This window comes from Brienomyrus brachyistius, unplaced genomic scaffold (genome assembly GCF_023856365.1).
Source record: "Brienomyrus brachyistius isolate T26 unplaced genomic scaffold, BBRACH_0.4 scaffold43, whole genome shotgun sequence".
Classification (NCBI taxonomy): domain Eukaryota; kingdom Metazoa; phylum Chordata; class Actinopteri; order Osteoglossiformes; family Mormyridae; genus Brienomyrus; species Brienomyrus brachyistius.
Genome location: NW_026042318.1, coordinates 1,464,600 through 1,485,417, shown reverse-complemented (window position 1 = coordinate 1,485,417; position 20,818 = coordinate 1,464,600). Strand labels below are relative to the sequence as shown.

At 43.1% G+C, this 20,818-nt stretch overlaps 1 long non-coding RNA gene across 1 annotated transcript; it reads left to right on the top strand.

Annotated features, from left to right (window-relative positions):
* The first annotated feature begins 370 nt into the window (after positions 1-370).
* Positions 371-2,304, top strand: LOC125722863 (uncharacterized). Its single transcript, XR_007386675.1, has 3 exons — positions 371-576; positions 805-1,301; positions 1,441-2,304. It is a non-coding gene; the product is annotated as an uncharacterized LOC125722863 (long non-coding RNA).
* The last annotated feature ends 18,514 nt before the right edge of the window (positions 2,305-20,818 follow it).

Here is a 20,818-nt window from a genome sequence, read left to right as displayed (position 1 = left end):
AATGTATGTTGTTAGTACATGAAACTCCAACTGGTTTCCCCTTGTCGTTGGGCTGTCCCAATTAGTTTAATGGGAAGCCGTATATAAGGGCAGGGGATTAGAGTAAAAAGGGTGGTTGGTGGTCTTTCTTTTGGTCTAATTGTTGTTTGTTTTTTATTTATTTATTTATTTTTGTTGTTTTTGTCATGCTGTGGCCTGTGTGGATTATAGGCATGTCAAGGCCAAGAGAGAGGGGTAACAGCTTGAGGTGAGGCTGGAAAGGCCCCATGAAATAAAGCTACCTTTGTTCTGAGGCCTACTGCGTTTGTGCCTGGTTTCTCCCCACTCGCATGCGGGGTTGTTTGCATTCCCTCAACTCAATAAGGCAGGGCCTGTCCAGCTCTTGCCTTTTTCACATTCAGTATCTACATGTAAAGGGAGCAGACACAGGAAAAAGGTATTGAAGACCCTTGATATGATATTGCTGTTTTTGTTTTAGATTCCAAAGTTAACCCTTTAATTTATCCCTTTTCCCCAAGTAGAACGCTGCATTTACTTTACATTTTGCTTTGGAGTCGGAAGTTCCAAAATCACCAGGTAAGTTAATCGATTGTATGTGTTTTAACTACTAGAAAGATGTTAATGATAAGCCTTAAGATTTATTAAAAATGTATTGTTTTTTTGTAAATTAAAAACGGGTACCCTCGTGGACCAAGACTTGAGGGCATTTGTACAATCCACCTGTACAACTTTAACTGGTTCTGCAGCCTTTTTCTCCCCACAGCCTCTGCTTGTTCCCTTCTTCTCTTTCTGTCTTCCCTCCAGGAGAGCTCCTCAGGCATCTCCTGCCTGTAATTCCTGGGAAATGCCACCTGCCACCCATCCTTGGAAGCGTCGCCCATTCTCAGGATCTCATGCGTCACCATTCATCACAGTCACAGCGCTTGCAGACATCTGGATAAAAGGAAAAGCCCATTTTTTTAAAACTTACACGTTAAATTTTCCTCTAATTACCATTTTATTATTTTAAATTTCATTATGTTTAATTACATTTAGTATGGATTAAGGCACAGCCAGCCTGGATTAAGGCATCACCAGCCTGGCATCAGACTCTCCGGACAATGCCAGCCCAGAGGGGGCTGACCTGGAGGACATTCCCCCGGAGGACATGGAGTGGGAGCCTCCAGGTCTTGACCTGAGTCCCACTCCGTGGTGTCAGCCCCGTGGCCAAAGTTTCCCCAGCCGAGGAGGCTATCGCCGCGACAACGGCAGGGTCAACAGAAATCCAGTCGTGGGCTCAGCTCCGGGAGGAAAAAACGAGGGTATGCTACCCAGACCTGCCTCCTGATCCAGGCTTGGTCCATGATGGTCTTTCAGGGTATCCCATCCAATGGTTCCCAAAAGGAACCACCTCCGGTCTCCTTATGGCTCTGATACTGGCCTGTGCTTTTGTTTTGCAAGGTCCCTGGTTTGGTCCAGTTCCTGTCCTGCCTGCCCCTCGACACCCTCCGACTCTGCCAACCCCTCGCCGTCTACCGATGCTGTTCTTCCCTCGGCTGCCGCAGACGAGTAGAGCTTCTACAGACCCAGACAGGATTCCAAAGGCCCCCCTGGCCGTGACCCTTCTGCGGCACCCCGGAGCCCATCAGAGGCCCTGAACTGTTCACTTTACCTCCCATGCTACCTAGTGTCTTGCCCCTCCTAATACCTCAGTCTTTGGTCTGTAGTCTTGCTTCCCCGTGGCTCTCCCTGGTTTCACCTCTTAGCCTGATTTCACTGTTCCAGCCCCCACTCCAGTCACTCTTGCTTCCCGCTTTAGGTTCCCCTCTCCTGGCCATATTATTGTTGCACTGGTTCCGTTGCTTGCCTGTCTTGTCTGGTTGTGTCCTGCCTTGTCTGTCCCTGTGTCGTCTTTGGTCCTTTTGATGCCCAATCCCTCCCTTTTGTCTCCTTCTACTGTGTCCTTTGTTCCCACTTACCCACTGACACCCACTGTCTGTCTTTTGGTCCATAGTCAGCATCCCTGTTGGATTACCTGGCCTGTCATGATTTGTGTCCTGGGGGTTAGTCTCCCCTGTTGTCCTTGGTTTTGCCCTGGTCTGTGTGTCCCCTCAATGATGCCCTTGTACCCGGAGGGCACAGGATTGGGAGGGGGGCGTTTACTGTCATATCTTGCCCATTTAATCAACTTTACCCTCCAGTTCTCCTCCCTGATGAGCCACGCTTGGTGTCTATTAGTCTCATCCCATGTTCCTCCCCTTCTGTCAGTCACTATCAGCTTCCTTGTGTTTTCCCATTCCTTAGTCTGGTAAAGTGCCCAGTCCTATCTTCTCCAGTTGTGTCCTTGTCTGTTTGCGTCTCTGTGCCCAAACCTGCCTGTCAATAAAACCCCACGAAGGGGATTCTGCCCTACAGCTTGCATTTGGGTCCTACTTCCCACCGGTGACGTGACAGAGGAATACATGCTTAGTGCCAGGCAGAAATCTTTGATTTTGCATCCATATGGTGACTTGGTGAAGTTAGCTGATAGTTCTCTTGATTCCAAAGACATGATTCTTGTCTGTGCATTATGCATATCCAAAGTTAAGAGCTTCAGATTAATAGGTGCGAAAAACGCATCTTGCGTTTGTCGAGTTCGAAGGGTTAACTCACTGAATATTTATGTTACGCCGAACATGACTCATTGTCGTTTTGGACAGTAAGCACTTTATGTAATTCATCCATTGCTCCTTTTCCTTATGGTATACAGCCGCTTTATACATGTGGAGACTCACACACATTTTTCACATTCCATTACTTTCACACATTTTACTGTCATTGTACATCTCTTCTGATGTCACATTTATTTATTTGTTTATTTATAACCTGGTAACTGCACACTGCACAAATACAAATAAATGATGAATTACCAAAACCTTAAATACTGTACAGAAGGATAAACTCAATTATTGCTGAAAAAATCTACACACAGATATAAAAATATAATATTCCCATCAAAATCACACATGCACAGCCAAAAATGTAGGCAGTAACTATATACTGCTTTGCCAAACAGGTACAGGTATCAGACACAGAGAACATCAACTTGTTCATTATACTCTTTGGTTATAAGATAACTGGGTACATCATCCAGCAGAAGGAAAAATAGGCCGACCATTTAAAACTGAGAATACATTCAGCAAACTGAATGTGACCTTCACTGCCAGACATGCAAAGTGTTAAAAGGTGCAGTGTTATACTGTACATAACATTTTAATTAAAGATATTCAAATTTAATATTGTGTACTTTAGTGAACTTTTGTTACCTTCCTCGCACAAATATGTGAATTCGTCCCATACTGAAAGAAATTACCCTTTATGCCCTCACCGATGTGAATTGGCACAAATTTCCACAGCTTTCTCACCATAGCCAGCCATTTTCTCCATAATCATAATCAATTCCAACTCCTATTATTTCTTTCACTGCAGACAGAATGACGTGGCCTTCCATCCACTTCAGTCTCATTCATTCTGCAATATGGGTGCTTGTGGTTATTAAGCAAGCAAGCAAATGATCCATCTTCTTCTGCAGTATCAGCACTTAAAGGAGAAAGTCAGTGTGAGAATAGGTGACTGCAGTGACTGTCCTTCCGTGCCATCAGTGTGTGCAGGGAGTAAGACCAGAGTACAGACGCACAAAGCTTATATTTCTTGCTTTTACCAAAAACAAGCTGAAAAATAAATATGTCCAGCTCTTGCCTGAGAACTGCTGCGATATTTCTATTTCAAATACAAGCTCGAATCCATCCATCCATCCTATGTAACCGGGGGTCCGGCGTCGGCTGTCAGAGGGCTGAAACGGCAGACGCTGTCGGTAATCCAGGTCGGCTGATCGTAGCTGGCAGTAAGCGCGCCAGGCATGATTCGGAGCCAAGGAGGTGAAGCAGAGATCGGTACACAGGAAGACAGGAACACAAGGAGGGGAAAAACGCTTGCACGCTGCATAAACCACGAAGATCTCACGTCTGGCCAGAAATAAGAGACTGAGAAGGGGAAGGTTGACCACAGATGGGAGGGGCGGGGTTCCAAAGCGGAACCACACCTCCTCAGGCACTTCCATCTCCTGCCAATATTCCTCTGTCCTTTATTTCCCTTCACACTGCACTCCAATCATGCTCCACAACCACAAACCTCTGAAATCTCCTACACTCTCTGCACTCGACTGACTCCTTACCAGCTTCTCTCCTGCCGCTGCCTGCACTCCTTCATGTTCTGTCGGCACCCAAACCACCTGCTTTGCTCGCCCCATCATTTCTCCCAGATTTAGCGTGGGCTGATTAAAAGCCACTGCTAAGGGGGGCTCCTCCTCTGGTGTGTTGTACCATTCCCACCAGTCCTCCGTATCTGAATGGCTACTCCCTCAGGGCCTAATATTATCCAGTCTGTTGTCATGCAAGATTCTGGAACATGCAGGTTGGACAGGTGTGTCTATGCTGATCACAGCTCCAGCACACCAGCTGAATCAGCCTGTTCCCCAGTCTCCCCAGGGTCTAGGATCATCAAATTTGTGAGTAAATGGGTACCCTCTGAGGAAACCCCCATCCATTGTATCTACTCACCTGTTCTAATTAGGAACCGGAGGCCAATTAGTGGCCTTGTTTTTTTGGCGGTGACTGACTCAATTTCTTCGTCAGCTCCCTCTCATGCTCTTCAGCAGAGTCCTCCTCCTCTCTGTACAAGTCAATAGCGTGGATCAGCTGCTTCTCAGGAATAGTAATAAGCGCCACCACTTGCCTTAGCCTGCTTCTCACTGGCTTCAGGAGCGTGTCCTGCAGTGCCCTCCGGTACAGACCTCTGAACACCGAATCCTGTAGGTCCTGCTCTGTCTCAGTGCTCCACCGCTTTTCTTGGGCTTGCAGATAGGCAGCTGGGCTCTCCCCCTCCTTTACGGGCTCCTCCTTCATTTCAGCCACACCTAGTCCCTGTCACCACTGCCAGCATTCTCTCCATTCCGTCTACCCCCAGGACACAAGCCTGAACCGCTTTTATGTCCCCCATCACCAAGAGCCGTCCCATAGTTTCCTCCTCAAATACTTTCATCCATTTTCAAGCTCCGTCTGCCAGGACTGTTCTGCCCATGGTACATACTGTGTCTGTGCTCCTTTCGCCACCAGGGGGAGCATCAGAGTGTCCCTATCGGGGGTCTCACAGCCCTCCTGCTTCCCACTGTTCTATGATCTGCATTATCCTCCTCTACTCCTTCCTCACTATCCGTTTCTATCTCCTTCTCCTGAAACTGACTCCATCCTCTACATGGAGGGTTAGGGCTGTCCATCAGATGCATCAGCCCTTCTGCAGCCCTACCACTTGCTCCGCACCCCACCTTTATATCACCCCCTTTTTTCTTAAACCCACATGCCTGGCCTTCTATTATTATATCACTCCTTCGCAGTCCTTCCTTCACGGTCTGCCGCCGCTGGTCGCTCACTTCCCTGTACCCATATAAACAACTTTCTTCATCCTTCTGTTTCTTCCCCTCTGAACTTTACCTTGCCCTCTATTACTGGAAAGTGGCCCTTAAATATCAGAGGTGGCCCTTCTACTAACAGATACAGTCCCTGATACAGAGGAAGTCGTAACTCCTCCTGCTCTGTTTCACCTTTGACTCCTGCCTGATTCTCACTCATCACTCTCTCATCACTTTCTGCTCTTTTCTCCAGGCCTCTCCCTTTGCCATAACCTCAGAACCTCCAGTTGCTCACTCCTTTTCTTGTTACACCTTTCTGTGTTCTTATTAGCCTTATGATACTTTATCAGAGTCTCCATCTCCTCACACACTGCCACATCCAGAAATATGGCAGAAATATAAAGTACAGATATTTTATGGGTTCCACTGAAATAAAGGTAGCTGATTATGAGAAAGACCTCGGTGTGTATGTTGATGCTTCCATGTCCCACTCTCGCCAGTGTGGGGAAGCAATAAAAAAGGCAAATAGAATGTTGGGTTACATCTCTAGGTGTGTGGAGTTTAAGTCAAAGGAAGTGATGCTATGATTGTATAATTCCTTGGTAAGACCCCACCTAGAATATTGTGTGCAGGTTTGGTCACCATACCTTAAGATGGACATTGCTGCCTTGGAAAAGGTGCAACGTAGGGCTACGAGAATGATTCCCAGTCTTAGCGGAATGTCTTATGAGGACAGGTTAGTTGAGCTGAATCTGTTCAGACTAAGTGGGGGCATGAGCCAGTTATATAAGATTCTAACAGGTCTGGATGGTGAGTGACATGACATACTAGAACTCGTGGCCACAAGTAGAATTTAGCGGGAGAACATTTTAAAACGAATTTGAGGAAGCACTTCTTTACACAGCGTGTAGTTAGAGTATGGAATAGTCTTCCTACTAGTGTAGCGCAAGCTAAAACCCTGGGTTTCTTTAAATCAGAGCTAGATAAGATTTTACCAACTCTGAGCTGTTAGGTAAGTTTTTCCCAAAAGTGCTTGATGGGCCGGATGGCTTCCTCTCGTTAGTAAATTTCTTATGTTCTTAAGGTTACTTTTCCTATAGAACAAGTCTATACATTGTACTTTTATTAAACAAATGAAATAGCCTTATGCTATTTATCTTATTTACACAAATGCTTGTCATTTTTGTCTCGTCTACACAGTCGCGTATTTACAATTCTCCTCTGCTCTCTGTATTGCGCATGGCGGACTTCCGCCCCGATGCAGACAGGTGAGCACACTCCCACCAGCGGACAGAGAGCGCGCGTCGGAAAATATGTCACGTCAACCATCTCAAAAGCAGACAAAAATATCTGCTGTGCCATTTATCTGTGTATGACTCCTCAGATCTCCAGTCCGGTCAAAAGTTTCACTAATTATCTACTTCTTCCCTTGCATGTTTAGTCCTATACTGAACTCCCTGTTCACTACACCTTACACATCTTAAGTTTAAGATTTGTCCAAATTTTACAGTAACCTACCCACACTTATATTACAGAGAATGTTTTTTGCATTAAAGCTCGCAAATACTAAATTTGATTCCACAGTTATGGCTTTAGATACCGAGGGATCCTGGTATATCATACTTATACAAAACTAATTATGGTAAATTACTATGTGAAATAAAGAATTATCTCAAAGATGGGAAATCCTCCCTCTATCCTTATTGGGGAGAGTGGAGAGCATTAGAATGAACATACCACCTAGGCTTCTCTTTATGTTCCAGTCCCTGCCCATAGGGGTCCCTATATCTACATTCAAAACGCTCAATAAATGGTTATCCAAATTTACCTGGCAAAACAAAAGACCCAGGATTGAACTGAAAAGACTATTAAACCCAAAAGAGAATGCGGGTCCTGACTTGCCTAATTAAAAAAAATATTACTTGGCAGCCCAACTTATATCAGTAGTGGTATGGATTACCCAGGACAGGGAGGGTCAGTGGGTGGTAATGGAACAGAGTATCTGCCCAAATTTGCCGCTGGACATAGCAATTATTTTTAATCAAGATACACGGAAAGTAAATAAAATCAATAACATTTGGATAGGAAACGCTCTGAAAAGTGAGAGAGAGGCTGGGACGCCCTTCATCAATATCAAGATCAATGAAAATTGCACAGAATGTTGATTTTTTCTACCATCTAAATTAGATACAGGGTTTAAGACATGGGGAGAAAAGAGGTTTAACCAGTTGGATCAGTTGTGTGATGGAGGAGATCTAATGTCCTTCGAACATCTTAGAAATAAATGTGGCCTCCCAGTGCCCGATTGTTTTAGATACCTACAGTCAACAAATATATTGTTTATATGAACAATTAAAGGATTGGTTAAAAAGAACATTATATCATATATTTATAAAATATTGCAAAAAGAGTCAACAGTGTTAATAAAGAGAAATGAGAACTAGAGATGAATACTATCATTAACGATGAAGATTGGACTCATTCATGTAAAGAAGGACACAGAATAACAAACAGTCCTACATGGTGGGAATTTGATTGGAAAGTTAAGATGAGATACTTTAAGACTCCCCTTCTCACCTCTACGTTTGGTAACACCTCAAATCAGGGGTTTATTGGAGGGGTTGTGACCTGGTAGGAGACCACACCCACATTTTTTGGGATTATCCAGAATTGTCAGAGTACTGGCAAAATATACAGGAAGAGATAAAAAATAAATGTTTGAACATAAAATTACCACTTGAACCAGCTCGTTTCATACTAGGAATTATGCCACAGAATATAGTGCATGAAAATAAGGTTGTGTTACAGAGAGTTCTTCTTGTAATTGCCAGGAGGATGATAACGATCTCCTGGCTAAAACCCCAGACACCCACGACAGTACAATGGAAAGAAAGAGGAAAGAAAGTGTATAATATGGAATTTATAACTGAAAAATTGTTAACGAGAACAGAGTGTTTTGTGGAAGAAATTTCTCGAAGTCCGATGTTTAAGTGTTTGACAGAACTTTATTATTTGATGAGCTCACAGGGAACAGACACTCAGCAAGCATGCGTCTTTTGTTCTGCTCCCCGAGCAACAAATGCATACATCTTTTATGGCCTAAAATGCGACAGTCATCTGACAAATCAAGGACAAATCGGATTTTTGGACGTTCCAGTTACTTCTGCCTTTCAAGGTCCAGGCAGTACAAAGAAAGTTTGGCCATTTGGAGATACCAGTTTCTTCTACGTTTTCAAGGTCCACCTATCAGCTTAGAACAAGTCTATCTATTTGGGACTTTTCCTTTTGCTATATTATTCTAGGACTCGTTGTTCTCTTTTTCTACATTTTATATTATCCAATACCATGCATTCATTTTATAATATCTTCTGCAACAGCTTACTTCTCAGGTCAAGCCTTTGCTTTGACCTGGGCCTCTTGCTGATCAAGCAATATATGGCAAACATGTTAGTTCCTCTATAGAAAATAGAAATTTCTTACTTAAGCAGATTTGCATTCTTGTTTGATACATTCAATTAATGACAAGTAAATTACATTGTTTCAACCACTATGTGTAAATCAACAACACATTGTAAACTCAATTGTTAATTACTGATTAGGTAATGCATTTTGCATAATCATCTACATTCCATTATTGATTACTGATTAGCATAATCAAGAATTTTCTATCACAGTTTCTTTATTAAAAGGTTTCCAATCTCTAATTTTCTTTTTTCAACAGAAGTATGGCACTTAGGAAAGGATAGGGTTGAATTGAGACTTCCATGTACAGCACTGTGCAAAAATCTTAGGCAGGCAAAGAAAACGATGTTTAGATTGTCCTCGTGTTGGTGTAAAACTATGATATTATGCCTGTCAAAGTGTCTCAGCTTAGCCATTTCAGAACCTCTGCTAACATCATCCTAGTATTTGTAGCGACCGTCCAGTGCAGCCATGTATTTTTTGACTTGGCCACTAGCACACCTCATACAGCTAGTCAATCTGTCAAAATCATGGAACGGCTGAGGTGCCCCTGAGGAGAAGTTTGGGAACTGAAGCGGTGTTCATCTAGCCATCCGACTAGATATCAGTATCTTTTTAGAAAAGAGAAGAAATTATTAATAGTTTTTATTGTGTTCCTCTTAATTTACACGTTCTAATGTTAAATTGTGTTATTTGTTCTAAGCCAAAGTACACTTGCTACCCAGATAAACAGCTTTAAACATTTCTTTGGACTGCCTAAGACTTTTGCACAGTACTGTATATCTTAGAACATAAGAAATTTACAAATTAGAGGAGCCCATTCGGCCCATCAAGCTCGTTTGGGAAGAACTTAACTAATAGCTCAGAGTTGTTAAAATCTTATCCAGCTCTGATTTAACCATCTCTCTCAATATAATATTGGGATCATTTATTCTCTTCAGAGGCCTCCATAGAATAATGCATCCATCCTCTCAATTATGTTTAGACAGACGTATCCTAAGGCACCAGGGCAACAACAGTCAGAATAACAACAGAATCATCAATTTCACAGCTAGTTTTAAAAATTGCTTTAATGCAGAGTGATTACAGAAAAAAAGATAAGCAAATTAGGTAATATTAACAAAATTATTAAAACATGTAGAGTAATAGACATATTTGTCTTTCAGACATATTGTGCTTTTTTAAGAGCAGAAGGGATACATTAAATCAGGATTATATTTTGTTTTTAATGATATATATATATATATATATCATTGGCCGGTTATCCTATTTGTTCAGCGCCAACCCAACAAGTAGAAAATTCAGCACCACGGACAGTGATCTGTGCTACTATGACGTCAGGTCCTTTCATTGGCTCCATATATTTTTCTAGAAATAACTAATTGGCTCTTTTCTAGAAATGTCCAGCCTATATGAAGAGAATATTTTATTTTTATTTAGACTAAGAAACTACAGAAAATCAGCTCTGCATGTGATCTCCCCTTTACTGCTCAAGGAGGGCACACGCACATCAACAAATATCAATGCAACAATTACAGAAGAACAATTTCTCACAGCTTCAGAAGAAGTCAGATTTCTGTGTAATTCAGAGATTGTCCAAGACTTCTGCTAGAACATTTTCTGCACTTGAACCGAATTTCAAAATAAATGACACCTGGGTGACCCAGGTTCGAGTCTCTGCCTGGGTCACATGTGTGCGGAGTTTGCATGTTCTCTCCATATCGTCGTGGGGTTTTCTCCGGGTACTCCGGTTTCCCCCCCACAGTCCAAAAACATGCTGAGGCTAATTGGAGTTGCTAAATTGCCCCTAGGTGTGCATGTGTGAGTGAATGGTGTGTGAGTGTGCCCTGCAATGGGCTGGCCCCCCATCCTGGGTTGTTCCCTGCCTCGTGCCCATTGCTTCTGGGATAGGCTCCGGACCCCCCACGACCCAGTATGATTAGTGGTTTGGAAAATGGATGGATGGATACACCTGGGTCTATTAAAAGAAGGTGATGCTGCCTGAACCACCAACCAAGGCTGGGAGGAAAGGGAGGAACACTAGTCAAATGAAGGAAGAAAAGGCCACCGTATCTCATGGTCACGAATACAAAAGTCAGGGAGTGTTATGAAGAAGGCACCACACTTAAGACTATTGGTTTTATGCAGTGAATTACACCAGAGAGAGTTTTTGCATTTTAGCTGTGTCATGTAACATTCCTCAGACTTCATTTTAATGTTTTCTTCAACGCAACAAAGTCCCACGGTAACAAAAGCGCTGAGGTCTGGATCGTTAATTGCAATGTGGGGAGTGCAGACCAGCTGGGGTGGGGGATCGTGCTCAGTCACGATAAAAGGCAAACGGGTAAATTGTGAATACGCACTTAATCTAACTACAGTTTAACGTTGTTCCACATACCAATATCACTACGTATCGGTATCGCAAAACAAAATTTAAAATGTTAAGATTCTGTCATTCTGAAAATCTGAGTATTTTAGACATTATGTTCCATAGCAATTTGTGGAGATAAATACCCTCGGACAGTAGCGTTCATTTCACAATTAAGTCTCTTTAAGTCATTGTTTTATGTTAAGCAGGATGAATGTGTGATTTTTAATTAATAAACCCTTAAGAGTTATATGCTTATGCTGTCGCATACTGTTCTCGGTATACAACTTAACTTATAAAAGTCTGTTAATCTTATTATAGAATAATATAGAGAATAATTATACAAGAACTATAATTATTATGATGTTATTATTTAATGTGTGTGGGCCGTGTTGCTTGATTACATTTGACTCCTCGGCACGTGGGACGCTGCCGGTTTGAAAGACGCGGCTTCACTTGTTTTCTGCACCAAGGTGGGTTGCCATTCTGCTCCCATTTTATCGGATAATTTATCTTATTATTTAGTATTTGTCAAATTTGCATGTATATTAAAATATGTTTGATGAGTAAAGTCAGTATATTGCTTTTAAATAAAGTGATTTTGTTCTGGGCTACTATGTTAATTATATTTAAATTTTATGCGCAAAGTGTAGTTGACATTTAACTTTTCCGCGTGCGCTTTCCTGCGTTTAAGTACATTATTGCGCTTGCTAGTGAGTAAATTAGTTCATTTCTTTTAAATAAAGTGAACATTGTTGTGGGGTGCTGTGTTGGTTAAATTTAAATTTCATGTGCAAGTCGGCTAGTTTCCTGTGCCGCAAAGTCTAGGTGATATTTCACTTTTCCGCGTGCGCTTTCATGTTGCATTCTACTGCGGATGCGGGTGGTTTCGCTCGGTGCTGCCTACAGCAATGATATTCCACCAGACCAGGAGAGGGCAGATGTATTGTAAGAAACACAAATAAAAGTAGTGAAGCAAGTCCTGTAAAGTTTGTTTGGTGACCAAAATCAGTATATTGCCATTTAGTAAAATTTAAAATTGTTCCAGGCTTCTGTTTTGATTATATCTAAATTTTATGTGAAAGTTAACTAGTTTCCTATGCTATAATGCAATTGTTCATTGCGGAGGTGTCAGTGCAGAACTGTATTCCATGTGCCAGGAGTGACTGACAGCTCCATTGTATTGCCTGTATGTTGTTTTTCCTCATTCAGATACAGATGAATTGCTTAAGCTGTCAGCTGGAGCAACGCTGAACAGGAGAAGCGGTTTCAGAAAATGGATGAATGTCCCCAGAGGTGTGAGTTAACAGTTTTAACCACTGCATCACTGTACCATGCCCATGTATAGGATATGTAGAAGAACCTGTTGCAGTTATCTGGTGTGTGTGTTTTTGACTATCCCTGCCGGCCCCTGGAGGTTTGGGCTTCCCCTTTGAGTCTGGTGCCTCCCAAGGTTTCTTCCTTCTAGGGAGTTTTTCCTTGCCACTGTCGCCTATGGCTTACTCACTGGGGGCTTTGGGTGGGGATGCTGTAAAGCGCTTTCACACAATGTAATGTTGTGATAACGTGCTATACTTTGCTGTGTAATTTTGTATTTACTCACGCAAATAAAAAATTGTTTGATAACAAAAAACACTTGTTTCATTCTTTTTCCCTGCGAACATATCAGTCACTTCCCTCCTGCTCCTGCATTCAAAAATGAAAGTTTGTCCTGCACTGCACTTTATTGCCGTGGGTTCCACAGGAATGCAGACCTCTACTTTGGTGTAATCCTGCTGCTGTTGTAGATGGTCTGCTCGCACGCTTTCACATTGTGCACAAGCAGATTTTTTGTATCTCTGCAGAGAAGCATTCTTTTCTTCTGCCTGGCAAATCCATCATTATAATAGCAATCCACCTAGCGCCCCTAGCTCTTAAAGAAAATGTTTGAAAAAATTAGTTTATAGCATGTTTACACCATAAAAACAGCAGTGACTGAGTACAACCCTTGTGGACCAGGCGCCTGGCTTTGACTATTTTTCTGCCATTAAACTAGCAAACGTGGGTTGGCCATGACGTAAAATAACTTGTGCCTTTAAATTTAAAAAAAAGTCCTGTGTGTTGTAAAGTGAGGTATGAAACAGATACCAGGCCGCTTCAGTGAGGGTCAGCGTAAGTTTTATTCATGTGATTTTGTGGTTTAAACTGTTTCATTGGAATCAATCCAACCAGCAGCATGAAGACTGCAAGCCAAAGAAGTGGGACGATGCCTGAGAAGAACAACTCAGTCAATCCTCACGTCTCCTCTCTCCTCAGGCGATTGATGGACTCTGAGCATGAGACATGTACAAAAGATGAGGACTCTTCTCCACTATTCAAATGGAAATTGTTCTTAATCTTTTATTTATACCTTTTGCTTATACCGTAAGATTTAGGAACACACTGAAAAAGATCAACTTTAATACATTTGAAGGTTGAAGTTATTGGAATTTGTAACGGCTGATTTGGTGGAATATGATTTTGGACAGAACTGTCAAAAAATGTGGAATGAAAATGCAGTTTAATGGTTGAATCCGTGGCTTGCCTAACTTGTTATAAATTGCACACACATCCAGCATTAAAGTGACAGGGAGGTATTAGACCAGAGTTGTTGCATTACATTAACACAGACCAGCAAAAAATATAACATTATTCTAACATTAATGTAATGTTGTTCTGAATAGATTTCTATGTCCAGTCCTGATTTCAAATTGGGCCTTTAAGCCTAGAATATGGTCAGTTTTAAAAATACTTGACTTTGTTGCAACTCTGACTAAGTTGAATTCCATCAAGTGGTTAACGGGTGTGAAGATTATCCTGAAATTTTCAAGTTAATGTCATTCCAGTTAATGTGAGTTTGTTCTGTGTGGGTCTCTGTCTCAGGCTGTTATTTTCGTCTTAGTTTCATTTAAACCACTTAACAATATGCATAGATTGCATAGCTGCAAATGTAAAATACAAAAATTAACTTGGAAAGCATTCTACAACAACATTCAGTATTGTGGAGTATTAATAGCATTTATTGCCAATTCCAGTTGCTAGGTAACTTCTATATTTTGAATAGAATACAATATAATATTTTAAACTAGATTACAGTTAATTGTTATTTTTCTGTTTAAAAAAGACAATTGCTGTAATTTACATAGGACAAAACCTGTAAAAGACATTTTGTAATTATTTTCTAAATGAAATGAAGATGCTTTGTTACTCCCCTTGGGGAAATTCTCTTTTCACCTACCCCATCTTGCTCTACTTGACACACGGGCACAGACAAAGGTAACAGCAAACCTGGCAGCAAAGGGCAGCCACCTGTAGGGACACCCATGGAGCTGGGGGTTTTACAGTGATTAACAGCAATTTTGCAATACTTTTCTGGCAGCTTTTTTTTTTGCTAGGTATTTACAGTAAATTCCACAGTCAGTTCTACACTAGAAGAGACATCATTCCTAAGCGCAGCATGGACTGCTTCTGGACACAGTATCTAATGCGACTTCCAGAGTCACTTGAGTAAGCTGGAGATAATTCATCCCCGGGAAAGAGAGCCTGCAGTAGGCAGTCTACCAAAAGAGGGCCTTTCCTGTTCCCTTGGTGAATTAGAACACCAGTGGAGAGAGCTCTCCTGTTGCAGTTTCACAGAGATGAACAACATGGAGAACTTTGGATTGAGGTTTTGCAGTAAGAGGGTGCTGAAGGAAAAAGGAGTTTCAAAGACATTGGTCTGCCTGTACTGCCGATTTTGTCTCTGCCCATTTCAGATGTCCAGATGTTTACTAATGTGACATTCCTTAAATACAACCACCGAAACAGAACCGTTGCAAATTTGTTGCCAAGTTTGGTAGATGTACAACTTGGACTGCAAAGAGATGGACTGACGCAGAGGCGGAGCTGAGGATAGGCCTGGGTGGGATTGACAGCTGGACCTACCCAGTCAGATTAATGAAATGACATTTTTTATATATAAATTACCGGCTTCTAACTCTGTTCCTATACATCACTGTTGTTACTGTGGCAAGTACGACAGAATGTGTGAGCTCCCTCTAGTGGTGCTCTAGGTAGAACACCACAGTCGTGGGTGTATTATTGTTGCAGTCACCATGTTGTAAATATATAAGCCAATTTAAGAAAATTTGGGGTAATGAGCTTCATTCAGACCCTCCCAAATTTAATACAAGTCCATCCATCAGCCACTTTACCGTATTTAAATGCTGCAGGAGGATGCTCACATGAAAAAAATAAGCCTAATTCATTTCTTTATCCAAAACTCCTCATTCATTAAAACGAAAAGAGCTTTAACTTGTGCGTGCATTGCTTCATTTTAAGCAGCATTATGGAGTGTCGTTGAACATAAATTTTTCTATGAAGGGTCTGATTTTCTGCATCTTTTACTCCTGGTTTGGGCTATAAAATTGGAAGGAGTTGCCAAACCTGACTGTGCAGGGTCTGCGCTGTTCTCATCTGTGGACAGTGTGTGGGTTTGTGGGTCAGGCATAAATTTGGGGGGGGGGGCTCCCTCTAGCATTAAAATAGGGAGATATCCACTAAAATAATTCTTCATATTCAAAAAAGTACAGATAAAATGAATCAATCTCAACAGTTCATTTAAAGTGTTTTCACCCCAAGCACACCTATCCTTACTGAAAATGGTTTAGTCTAAAGTCCTGCTCTGGGGTACGTTTCCTATATCATAATGCACATTGGCAAAAGACAAATATATGTCAGGAAACTATATAGCAAGAGATCAAAGAAAATTGATACATTCTGTGGGCCATGTCTGCTGCCGCATGGCAGAGAGTGTGAGGGGGAAGTGCAGGGACGATGTCGGCATCACCAAAAGGAGGGCTACAGCTCTTTGGAGGGAGCCGGTGAGGAGAGCTGGGGGGAGCCAGTCTGCATCCTCTCACTCCTGGGGAGGACCGAGTATTGGCCATCCTAGATCTGAGAGGCACTTGAGGGAATCCCGGGGTGCATAAATCTCTGTAGTCTACCCACCTCCAAGACATCTATGCTTTCTACTCCCCAGCCACTTCCTCTTGGCCCACCAACATTTGGCCCCCTGTAGTGTGATCACCAGGGTTCCTCAATATGTGGCACCTCCACACCTGGCTCCTCTACATCAGCCATCCCTTGTCTGGGCCCCTCTACAGCAGGCCCCCTCTGACGTGGCCCTCAGTCCCTCAGGGCGACACTGTCCCCTGAGTCCCCAGAATCCCTTTCAGTCTGGGAGATCACCTAACCCACCCATCCTGCTGCCTAATGCCGGTGTCGTGCTGTAAACTGTCCCCCTGCCACGGAATGTAATCTCTCATTTTAAAGGCAATGTCGCTTCGCTTCTCCTGCGCGGCAGCAGCGTCCGCTCGCTGTAACATCGGTTGTCTTGTTCTCCTGCGCGACAATAATGCATTTCTTTTCGACGCTCGTTCGTGCAAATACAGTCGCCTTCAGTCTCAAGAAGCGATTCATCTACTTGAGTAATATTTTTAATACTTTGTTGAATTAATTCTGCCTCAATTTCTTTGCTATTCTGTCTTCTTTTCATAACTATAATGCGGCGATTAGCTTCATACTGGGCACCGACACACCTGGAAATGACGTAACATTGAACCAAATGCCAAAAGTAATCAGAAGTCAGCAGCCTGTCCAGAACGCACAGATAACAAGCTACACTGCAAGTCGTCCAGCCACGACGTCACCCAGCCACTCGTCTACCATCTAAAATACAGATAAATTACAAGTGCTCCGTATTTCTGCAGATGACATTATTTTGAACTGGACCATAAAGAAAATATTCTTGGCCAGGAGGGAGGAGTGCTGGGCTATTTTATAGGAGGCTACTCTTTCTTAATAACCCCATTTTTAATTCTGAACAATAAGCTTAATAGGATGGGGCGACATGCTGGTGCAGTGGTTAGCACTGTTGCGTCACACCTCTGGGACCCGGGTTCAAGTCTCCGCCTGGGTCAGATGTGTGTGGAGTTTGCATGTTCTCCCCATGTCGTCGTGCGGTTTCCTCTGGGTTTTCCGGTTCTCCCCCACAGTCTAAAAACATGCTGAGACTAATTGGAGTTGCTAAATTGCCCGTAAGTGTGCGTGTGTGAGTGAATGGTGTGTGAGTGTGCCCTGCAATGGGCTTGACCCCATTCAGGGTTGTTCCCTGCCTCGTGCCCATTGCTTCTGGGATGGGCTCCCGACCCCCGTGACCCAGAAGGATAAGAGGTTTGGAAAACGGATAAAACTGAAGAGCGATTTAAAATAGGTGATTGTCCAGTAAGAGGATTTACCTTTAGCTACAGTGTTTTTTGTTATACAGGTATATTTTGTTTTACAAAAACAACATTTACTTCTACACTATACGGTCAATTAAAGTACCTTCTGCATCCTGGAGATGGTCATTACCTTCTGGAGAGTCTATTTCCTCAGCAACTCTCTTGTTGCTACCTTCTGGAGACAGATGAATGCTGAAAAGATCTTCCATCTGGTCAGCAGTCATTGTGATTGTCTCAAAGCAGAACAGGTGGCGCAGAATGTAGACAGTGTTTATAACTCGCTTATTAATTATCAATGTGTTACTGGTTACTTTATTAGTTTATATTCAAAGAAATAATAGCAACTTGAACCATGATGGTCAAAGGATAAAATTCTGATCCTAACTAACGTACATGTAAACAGAACACAGAATACCTCTGAAATGGACCCTGACCCCTGTGGATGACCTGAAACGTGACAATGTCATGTTCCAGCAGATTCCCGTCTCTTATTGACCGGATAGGCCTCAGACAACCTGCATTGGCCATGAAGTCAAGCAGAGGTGTCTTTCACTTCTCAAGGTCCTCCAGAGTTGTACTTTCAGGTACCTGCCATCAAAATGGACTGTTATTGAGGCTACTTGAATTATAACTTTTTAGTAAGAACCCACACACCCATATCATGTTTGAAGCCTTTCAATTGCAGCATTAAAATTAGGCAGCATTCGGCAGGTAAAGGAGCAATATTTGCTGGCAGGCACATGGGACGATTAATCTGCGCAGTAGGGACAACATGAAGAGAGGAAAATTTGCTGTAAAAAAACTCAATTTGTTCGCCATAATATCTTGCTGACCTCCTTCCCAGGGCTTAAACTGCCCACAATGCTTTTCCACCCTCTATGCATATTTAGTATTTCCCTGATATATCAGACGCTGATATGGGCAGTACGGTATGCGCTCCGTCTGGTTAGATGTGGGCCTGCACTTTCTTAGGGGCCTGCCCCTCCTGACACAGACTCTTCCAGAATCTCATAATCCTCTCCATTTCCCATTCTTCACACTGTTTATTAGTGTATGGGAACGGGACAACCCTAACTGAAGGGTCAGGACTTGCACACAACACACACCCCTCCTGCCCTAATGAAGTGGCGGTATACTTAGCCCATTTATATCACCAATTTCCAAGTGTACGTTTTGCTAACCCATACAGGTCTACTTCATCCTGGGCATCCTTCTAAAATTTACTCACTCTCCTCACTCCCATATCTCCCCCCATTTCTCTCCGCTTTCGCTCACTGTAATCTGAGAGGTTATTCAGCATCAAAGGACCAGGCTGAGTCAGTGAAGTCAGTTGTCCTGTGCTCACCTGACCTGTGGTCCTGCTGTGCACCCAGACCTGAAGGGCCTGATAAATCATTAGCATCACTAACATCGTTGCTGTCAGCCGTACCAGAACCCACAGCTTCGTGTCCTGTCTGGAGTGGCTGGTCTGCTTGCGATGCTCCCTCTTGACCCTCACTCTGCTCTGATCCTGAAACTGACTCCACCCCAAGCTGTGGAGCTCCTCTGGGAGCTCCATCAGGGCCATCTGAGTCAAGGGCAACTGCATCCTCTGTGTTGTTTTCAGTGACTCTGTCTTTCGTGCGGTACTCTAGTGCAGTGGTTCAAATGGTACCACATATTACTCCCTTCTACCTGCACCGCTGTTGCTGTGGCTCGTGTCACCTTGAAGGGTCCCTCTCGTCGGGGCTAGTGCCACTTTCACCGGAACACTCGCAGGTAGACTTTATCTCCTGGAAAGATGACTGGCTCCTCCTGGTCTGTGTCTTCTTTCTGTGCTTTCTCCTTTTCCTGTTTGGAAATAGTTTTGTGTATTTTGGTTAAAGTCCTCATGTACAACTTTAATTCATCCCCCAGCTGATCTAGGCTGGGTCCCTTATACGCCCCCTCCAAGTCGATCCAGGCATAGGTCTCCCTGTCAGCATTTCATGCGGAGACAAATGCATCACCTGTGCGTTTCCATCCGATATGTCATCAAGGCTGTTGACAGGGCATCCACCCAGTTCATTTTCATGGCGGCGCAAATTTTATTCAGCTTCTGCTTAAGTGTGCCATTCACTCTCTCCACCATACCCTGCATCTGAGGGTGATACACACATGCCAACTTTTGTTTTATTCTCAGCTGTTAAACCACTAACTTTTAACTTTCCCCACAAAGGCAGCTCCATTATCAGAGCTTATTTCAGTTGGTATCCTAAACCTCGGACTCTCTGATCAGGAATTTCACCACTGTCATCGCCCCCATGTCCTTGGACGGTATTGTCTCCACCCATCTGCTGAACCTGTCCACAATCACAAGCATATATCGCTTTCCATATGCTGTTTTTCCCATGTCCACATAGTCCATCACCAAGTGTCTGAACGGTCCCTCAGGCACTGGAATGTGCCCTACTGGGGCCGTGATTGCTTTGCGTAAATTGTTCTTAATGCACACCTCATATTCTGACAACCTTGCATCCGTCATTGCTTGCAGCTATGGTGTCCAGAAACCTTGTTCTGTAATTTTCTGTAACACCACCCCCCTTGTGCAATGGTCAAGACCATGCGCATCCGTTATCAAAATGTTGGCCTGGCTGCCGCATCAGAGACTGCATTTCCTTGAATAACAAAATCACGACCTTTGCGGTGGGCCTGACACTTAACAATAGCCAAACGCTTGGGACGCATCATTGTGTGTAGCAACTCCAAAATCTGATTATAATGCTGAATGGGGGAGCCGTCACTTTTGCGAAACCCCCTTTGCTTCCAGACTGCTCCAAACTGATGGCATACATCATGTGTGTATGCAGAGTCTGTGTAGATAGTAACTGTCTTATGTTGTCCTCGCCGGCACGCTGTAGTCAAAGCCTTTATCTCTGCTAATTGACCAGAACAGGGTTGTGCTCTGAAACGAGAGTGTGAAAATCATCACCCTGTGCCTGGACTACAGCAAACCCAGCCTTCAAGGCATCCCCATCTCTCCAACATGAGCCATCCACAAACAAAACCATCTCGCTATTTTCAATGGGAGAGCTCTCCAAGTCTGCTCTCAGTTTAGTGTAAACCAAAGACTCTGCCACACACTCATGTGTGTCTGCAGGGTTTACTGTAGTGCAGCACTTTATTGTCACATCCGGGTAAGAGAGAAATGCAAAGTACGCTAGCTGCCTTGCTGGGGTCAACACAAATTTGCCTTTGTCAATAACGTCCACCACCTTATGTGAAGTATAAAGTGTTTTTGCATTCTAGCTGTGTTACAGTATG